The sequence below is a fragment of the Mauremys reevesii genome, linkage group 3 (genome assembly GCF_016161935.1).
Source record: "Mauremys reevesii isolate NIE-2019 linkage group 3, ASM1616193v1, whole genome shotgun sequence".
Lineage (NCBI taxonomy): Eukaryota > Metazoa > Chordata > Testudines > Geoemydidae > Mauremys > Mauremys reevesii.
In genome coordinates, this window is record NC_052625.1 from 197504445 (window position 1) to 197511409 (window position 6965).

Sequence of the window (6965 nt, forward strand, 5' to 3'; positions counted from 1 at the left end):
GCTGCTCCCCATTTCCCTCCTGTGCATCCCACTCATGGTTGGCTATCTGAGGTCCGTACTGTCCCAGAATCCAGGGGACCTCCCGCCTCCGGGGTAAGGGGGGTTTGAGCGATGCCTCCATCTCTGGTCCATCAGCCGTTGCTGCGGTCTGTGCCACTTCTTGTCAATGTCTCTGCCGCTCTCTTGGCCATTGTCACTGCCGCGGCTTGTGGCTGTCGCTGTCTCTGTTGGCATCTCTGCCACTGCTCATTGCTGCCACTGTCACCGATGCCCCCCAGCTGCTCGCCGTGTTCTGAGGTTCCACCACTGAGCCCCGTTCTTAGTGACTTCAGCTCTTCGTGATTTCACTGGGTAGTGGAAATCTCTCTGCTGCTGCCTCTTCTGTGTTGTCATTTCACGGCAGCACTGTCTCCACACCAGGACACTGCCCCCTTAGATCAGATTATCATTGATATCAGCTCTAGTGATCTGAGAAAGAACCAGGACTCTCAACTGAGTCTAGTCATTTCTGTCTTTAAAAATTGGATGGGGAGGGTCAAATGGCTCCTAGAACCCTTTAAACCAGCGATTCCCAAACTTGTTCCGCCGCTTGTGCAGGGAAAGCCCCTGGCAGGCCGGGCAGGTTTGTTTACCTGCTGCGTCTGCAGGTTTGGCCGATCGCGGCTCCCAGTGGCCACGGTTCGCTGCTCCAGGCCAATGGGAGCTACTGGAAGTGGCGCAGGCCGAGGGATGTGCTGGACGCCCTTCCCGCATCCCCCATTGGCCTGGAGCGGCGAACCGCGGACGGTGGGAGCCGTGATCCAACGAACCTGCAGATGCGGCAGGCAAACAACCCTGCCTGGCCCGCCAGGGACTTTCCCTGCACAAGCGGTGGAACAAGTTTGGGAACCACTGCTTTAAACTCTTAGGAACAAAGAAAGTGTGCTCTGCTTACAGGATGGGGGACTCTATCCTGGGAAGGAGTGATTCTGAAAAAGACTTGAGGGTGGTGGCCAATAATCAGCTGAACATAAATGTCCAGAGTGAAGCTGTGGCCAAAACAGCTAATGCGATCCTTGGATGTATAAACAGGGGAACCTCGAGTAGAAGTGGAGAGATTATTTGACCTCTGTATTTTGCACTGGTGGAATACAGTGTCTAGTGCCGGAGTTCATAGTTCCAAGAGGATGTTGAGTACATTGGAGAGGGTTCTGAGAAGAGCCACAAGACTGATTAAAGGATTAGAAAGCACGCCTTTTAGTGACAGACTCAAAGGATATGTCTACACAGCAATTAAACATCCGTGGCTGGCTTGGGTCACCTGGCTTGGACTCACGGGGCTTGGGCTGTAGGATTTAAAATTGCAGTGTTGTTGTTTGCACTCAGGCTGGAGCCTGGGCTCTGGGACCCTGTCCTCTGGGACCCTGTCCTCTCCTGTGTGTATTTCTAGGTACAAAAATGCTAGGCCTCGCTACCCATGAACACTTCTACTCCTGCCACGTTCTGGTGGCTACAGCAACAGGAGACAGGGAAGCACACTAAAGGCTATGTCGACACTGGAAGTAGAGGTGTCATTTTGACTATCCACCCTGAGAGTGCATCTGAATTTCAGATGGGACCATACTGGGAGTGATTAGCTAGTTCCACAACTTGCTCTGCCATGGCTACACTTCTGTTTTTGTTGCACCAGCTCATTCAGAGCTTGCACAGGTATGTGTAGACAACCTGGAAATGACACCTCCATCTCCATTGTAGACACACCCTTAGAGGATGTGAGAGCTGATAAACTCTTTCCAGCTGGAAATGAGAGAGTCAAGGGCTCATAATCCATGTTCTAATTACACTTCTAAAGTGTCTTTCACTGGCACTCCTGGCTCTCAACCACTAGATGACAGCCCCAGCAGAAAGATGCTCCTTCTAACTGAGCATAAGCCTTGAAATAGGAACCTGATGTATCTCAGTTGAGCCTACTGGACTTTTGTGACATATAATTAGGGTGACCACACATCCTGATATTAGGAGCTTTGTCTTATATATACAACAAGCTCCCTTATAATAATAATTGGAGATATACCTACCTCCTGGAACTAGGAGGGACCCTGAAGGGTCATTGAGTCCAGCCCCCTGCCTTTACTAGGAGGACCAAGTACTGATTTTGCCCCAGATCCTTAAGTGGTCCCCTCAAGGATTGAGCTCACAACCCTAGCTTTAGCAGGCCAATGAGCTATCCCTCCCTTCCCCCACCCTCCAAAAAAGTGTTGTGATTTTTCACACTTGCTATCTGGTGACTCCTACAATGGAGACAATCAAGAAAAGACAGCCTCTGCCTAAGGGCAGGTCTACACTAAGGCAGGGATCGACGCTCTGAGATCAATCCATTGGCGGTTGATTTAGCGGGTCTAGTAAATGGAGGGTATTTCATTTTATTTTTAAATTTGAAAAGATAAACAAACTGGATTTCATAAGGAGAATAAGAGAAACAGCCCCCTTGCCTCCCAAGCACACACACACACACAGACTCACACACACACACTCTTCAGTAATATGATCTTAAGCCAGCTTGCTTTTATTAAAAGAAGAGTAAAAAATACGATATGGTGATACAAGGGCTCCTTTCTGGAATTTCTCCAGCTCACAAGGTTCTTTACAGCCTAAATAAGCAGCACTCCAGGGTTCCGCTGAAGCAGGATCTGATGATTTTAGAAGCAAGTGGCTGGCTGCCAGATTCCCAGAGATCCTGCCTAGACAATCAGTTGATAAATTGCCTGTACAAAGGAAAGAGAATCAGATTTTTTAATGTTGTCCCATAGAACAGGAATAATATGATGTTTGATTTCAAATCAAAGGACAGGAGGAATTGCCCAGTCACTGACTGGTTAATGAAGAGATTCCTGATTAACCTTAGCATAGGGAATCCATTGTAGCTACTGCAACATTCAGTTAGAGAGTTTTAATGGAGATAGCTATAAGTATCTAAATGGGTGAAATCACTGTCTATAACAAGTATACATCAGAAAAGCACGACACATCCGTGTACACTTGTTCTATCAAACACACCTTGTCTACAACTGAAGGTAAAATGAGACTTATTTAGGTGATAGATCGCTAACTCTGAAGGAATGCAGGGGAACTCTAATTCTGCCTGAAGCCTGACTCAGATCTGGTGGCAGTTCAATGCTAGCAGCCCTGCCTGGTGATAGCGCCGATCTCTGGGCATGCTCAGTGAGTTGGCCAGGAGAGCAGCCCTGCCGAGATCCCTGTTTCCCGCTCTGCAGGCCCAAGGAGCTCCCAGCATCACATCTCCTTCCCCAAGTGGCCTCTCTGGTGTTTTAGTGGGTGGGAAAGTCTCTCACCCTCCTAACTGTTTCTCTAGGACCTGTTCCTGCTGCAACATTAATGTGACCAGCTGAGTGGCTTGTATAATTTATGGCACGTCCAGTCACAAAGAACAGGAATAGGACGGGCTGCAGATTTGCACTGTGGCCGAGTTAACTTCACAGAGGGACCTTCCTGCTTAAACCATTCGCATTCATTCAGAACAAGATTTTTATAATTCCCTCCCTTGGTTTTCAAAAGGGGGAAAATAAAGGGCTAGGAGCCGAGCTGCTTTAAAGACGGAAGGGGATTCGTCAGGTGTTGAAAGGAAAGAAAGTAATGAACATTCCTGCTCACACTGCAGGGTCTCTTACCTTTGACAGCAAGAGCCAATCCAGCATCTTGTAATGTATATAGAATTAGAGGGACATCTCCTAAAGTAACAGGAACCACCACGGCGTCTACATTTACTTCGGGAAATTCTAGCCTGGGAGAATCCTAACAAAGAAAGAGTCTTAATTATCATTCTGCTGAGCAGGGTAAATTACAGTTGTGATTCCAGGACATCAGGCATTTCCCATTCACTAAGATCTGGCCAAGTCAGCTCAACTGTCTTCCAGTATGAAAGTTTATCAGAGTTTTAGTACTATTTCCATGGTTGCAGTTCTACCCACATTCAATGGCAACCTGAAAGAAGAGAATTAAACAGGGACACTGACTCTCCAGCTGCAGTTTAGAACCATAGCTCAGAGCACAGGCATCTTTATGCCTTTAAGGGACGGAACTGATTTTGTGGTGGGGGTGAGGTTTTGATTCTCTCTGGCTGTGACAGTGATGGGCCAGGCAGTACCATCAATGCTATTTGGTTAAGTAGGGTGAGCTGGCATAGGACTGGGTTGGGTGACTACAACTTATCGAAAGAGAAGGGCTTGAAAAAGTCCCTTCTGGTTTGAAATCCTGCCTGTCTCAGAGACTCTGTTCAGATTTTCTTCGGAAGGTTCACTCAAGAATAGTTTCCACATGAGCAATTGCCAGTTTTTGATTATACCTGAGGGGACTCTCATTTTAAAAATGAAGTTCAAATGTGCACAGCCAAATCTTGTTGATTAGTTTAGAACATTTGTTGTGCTTTCACAAAGCTGTCTACAGCTAACAGATAGAAACTGACCCCCTAAATGATTCATTGTCATGTCTGCAAACACTGTGTCACCACCAGATGACATAATTTCTGTAAACAAAGCCAAGCCCCTTGTTGCGGCAGGTTTTGAGACACAGTGGAGCTAAGAGACAGAGATGAGAGGCTGTCATTTTAGAGATCTGGGATCTGTTCCTAGCTGTGTAACCTCTCAGTGGGACAAGGCCTGACTTTAAAATGTCAGGTTGTGAAGGGCACAGAATTATTACCACTAATGAGCAGCAGAAGTTACAATTTAAGTCACGGTATCCTGGCTCCTAGCTCTATGCACCATCTCCCAAACCCAAGGGTAGACTGAAAGGGGTTGGCTAGACTTCATTTATTAGCATCGCATCCAGACATTCAGTTCTGGGATTGCCTGTTACAAGAACAGTACATGCTATCCAGATAGAATGTGGGGTGGCTTACACAGCAAGCCTCAGTAAATTCTGAGGAAAACACTGAGGGGACGTGGATTTTGTTTTGACTGGTCATAATTCAGTCAAATCCCAATGGTTTTTCTTGGGGGCAGGAGCCAGAGATCATAAGAAAAAGTTAGAATAATTTTTCTAGTAAAAAGTGTTAGACAACCTGAGTAATGGCTCCCAGATACCCCTTTATATCATCGCTTGTTTTCATTGACATCTTACCTGGGGCAGTCAGGAGCACCAAGAAGACAACAGCAGAGAGCAGGTAAAGGATCTTCATGGCTGGAAGTCGGCCGGGAACTCAGAGTCACTGGCGAGAAAAGATACCAAGATAGAGAGGAGACAGAGGACATTAAGACACTGGGGATAGTGACATGCTGAGCTGTAGAAATATTGCTTTAATCCAGAGGACATTTCTAAAATGAGTTCTGCAATCTCTTTGGAATCATGCCCAAGGTTAGCATTTATTTCACCTGCATCTGCAGAGTGAGGAATTATTGCACACTTACATACTTTATAGGCTTTAACGCAGCACTTAAAGGAAGTCAGAAATCACAGAAATAACAGTGGTTAGATGATCATGTTTATGATATTTCCCAGCGCTGACCTATTTGTACCAGGTCTTGCGGAGCCCAGGGCTGGTAGTGCTTGAAAGCGCTCAAGCAGCACCAAGGAGGCTCCAGTCCAATTTGGCTACTCCCCGTCTTCCTGCATCTCTCTGCCTTTCCTTCCCCGTTTCTCTCCTCCACCCTCTTCCAACCTCTTCTCTGCCTCCTTTCCTTCCCCTCCCCCATGCCCTGCTTTTTCTCTGTCTCTCCCTGTCCTTTCTCTCCCTGAACACTTCTCCTTTCAGTCCTCACCTTAACCCCTTCATCTGTTTCTTTCTTGCATGTTCTCTCTCTCTCTCTCTCTCTCTTTCTCCTCCACACCAGTGTTTCTCTCCTGCTCTACCTTCTCCATCATTCCCCTCCACTCCCTTTCTTGCAGTCATAATCCCTAAAGCCAGAAATCCTCCCAATTCAAAGTTCCCACAGCCTTACTCTTAGTTAATCAGTGGGAGATTAACTAGCACAGGGTGGCAGGGGGACACACACTGTGCATTTGGATAACTAGGATTTCTGGATAAAGGGAATTTGGATAACTGGAATTACCCTGTAGATGGTTTTAACTCAGGTAGCTTTAAATAATCAACTTAACTTTGGAATAAACATCACATGTGTAGTTTTGCTACTTCTCCATTCCAACTGGCAGGAAGGCGTGTTCTCCAGCTCAGCCTCACACAACCCCAAGTGGTTTCTCGAGATACCTAGAAACTTCATTCAGGTAGTTCATTCACTCAAGAGGTTATGACAACTATGTTCTTCTTCCCTTTCTGGATTTCACAGCTGTCTCCCTAGACAGGACTTTAAAGGAAGAATTAACAGGGTGATTATCAGAGAAGCGCCTATAGTAGTTACCAGACAGGGGGTGCTCTCAGTAGCCTGGTGATGACAGTCCTGTTCACCGTCTCTCTCGTCCAGATATTTTAGTTTCAGGGAGTGATGCTTTGCCAAAAACTGCCTGTTTTATATAGTTTCCAAGGGCTTGTTTTCTTCTTGGCATAGCTGCTGTGGGCCAATCAGAAGATGACCCCTGCTTCTGGAGAAGATTTGAAATGTCCAACCACAATTTGGACGTTGGAATTCTTGCAGCTCTTTCTGTGGAAAATTCCATGGTCTTTGTGCAAAACATCTTGTGCCATCCCAGATTGTGTAAGACATGTTAGGCCACTGTGGTTTGTGCAAAACGTCTTGGGACATATAACGAACACCTACTGCTTTAGCTCTGATCAGCAACTTACTTCTGCAGGCTACTTCCCAGGAGCCTCCCTGCAGTGTGGTGCTTGGCCAACTTGACATGACTCCATGTAAACAATACTAGTCAACAGTACAGACACAAATTGTTGATGTGCCAAGCCTGGTGAATCCAATGGTGCCTGCTGGTGCTAAACACCTCTCAGGGTTCGTCTCATTCACATGATTGAGGTAGGAGAGAAGGAGAAGTGATTGGACTTACACACTGCCTAGGAA

General features: G+C 46.6%; 1 long non-coding RNA gene across 1 annotated transcript; it reads right to left on the reverse strand.

The window, feature by feature from the left end:
- Nucleotides 1-2530: 2530 nt before the first annotated feature.
- Nucleotides 2531-6440, reverse strand: LOC120401862. Its single transcript, XR_005596803.1, has 4 exons — nucleotides 6354-6440; nucleotides 5119-5206; nucleotides 3669-3792; nucleotides 2531-2744 (listed from the first exon to the last, which is right to left on the reverse strand). It is a non-coding gene; the product is annotated as an uncharacterized LOC120401862 (long non-coding RNA).
- Nucleotides 6441-6965: the final 525 nt, after the last annotated feature.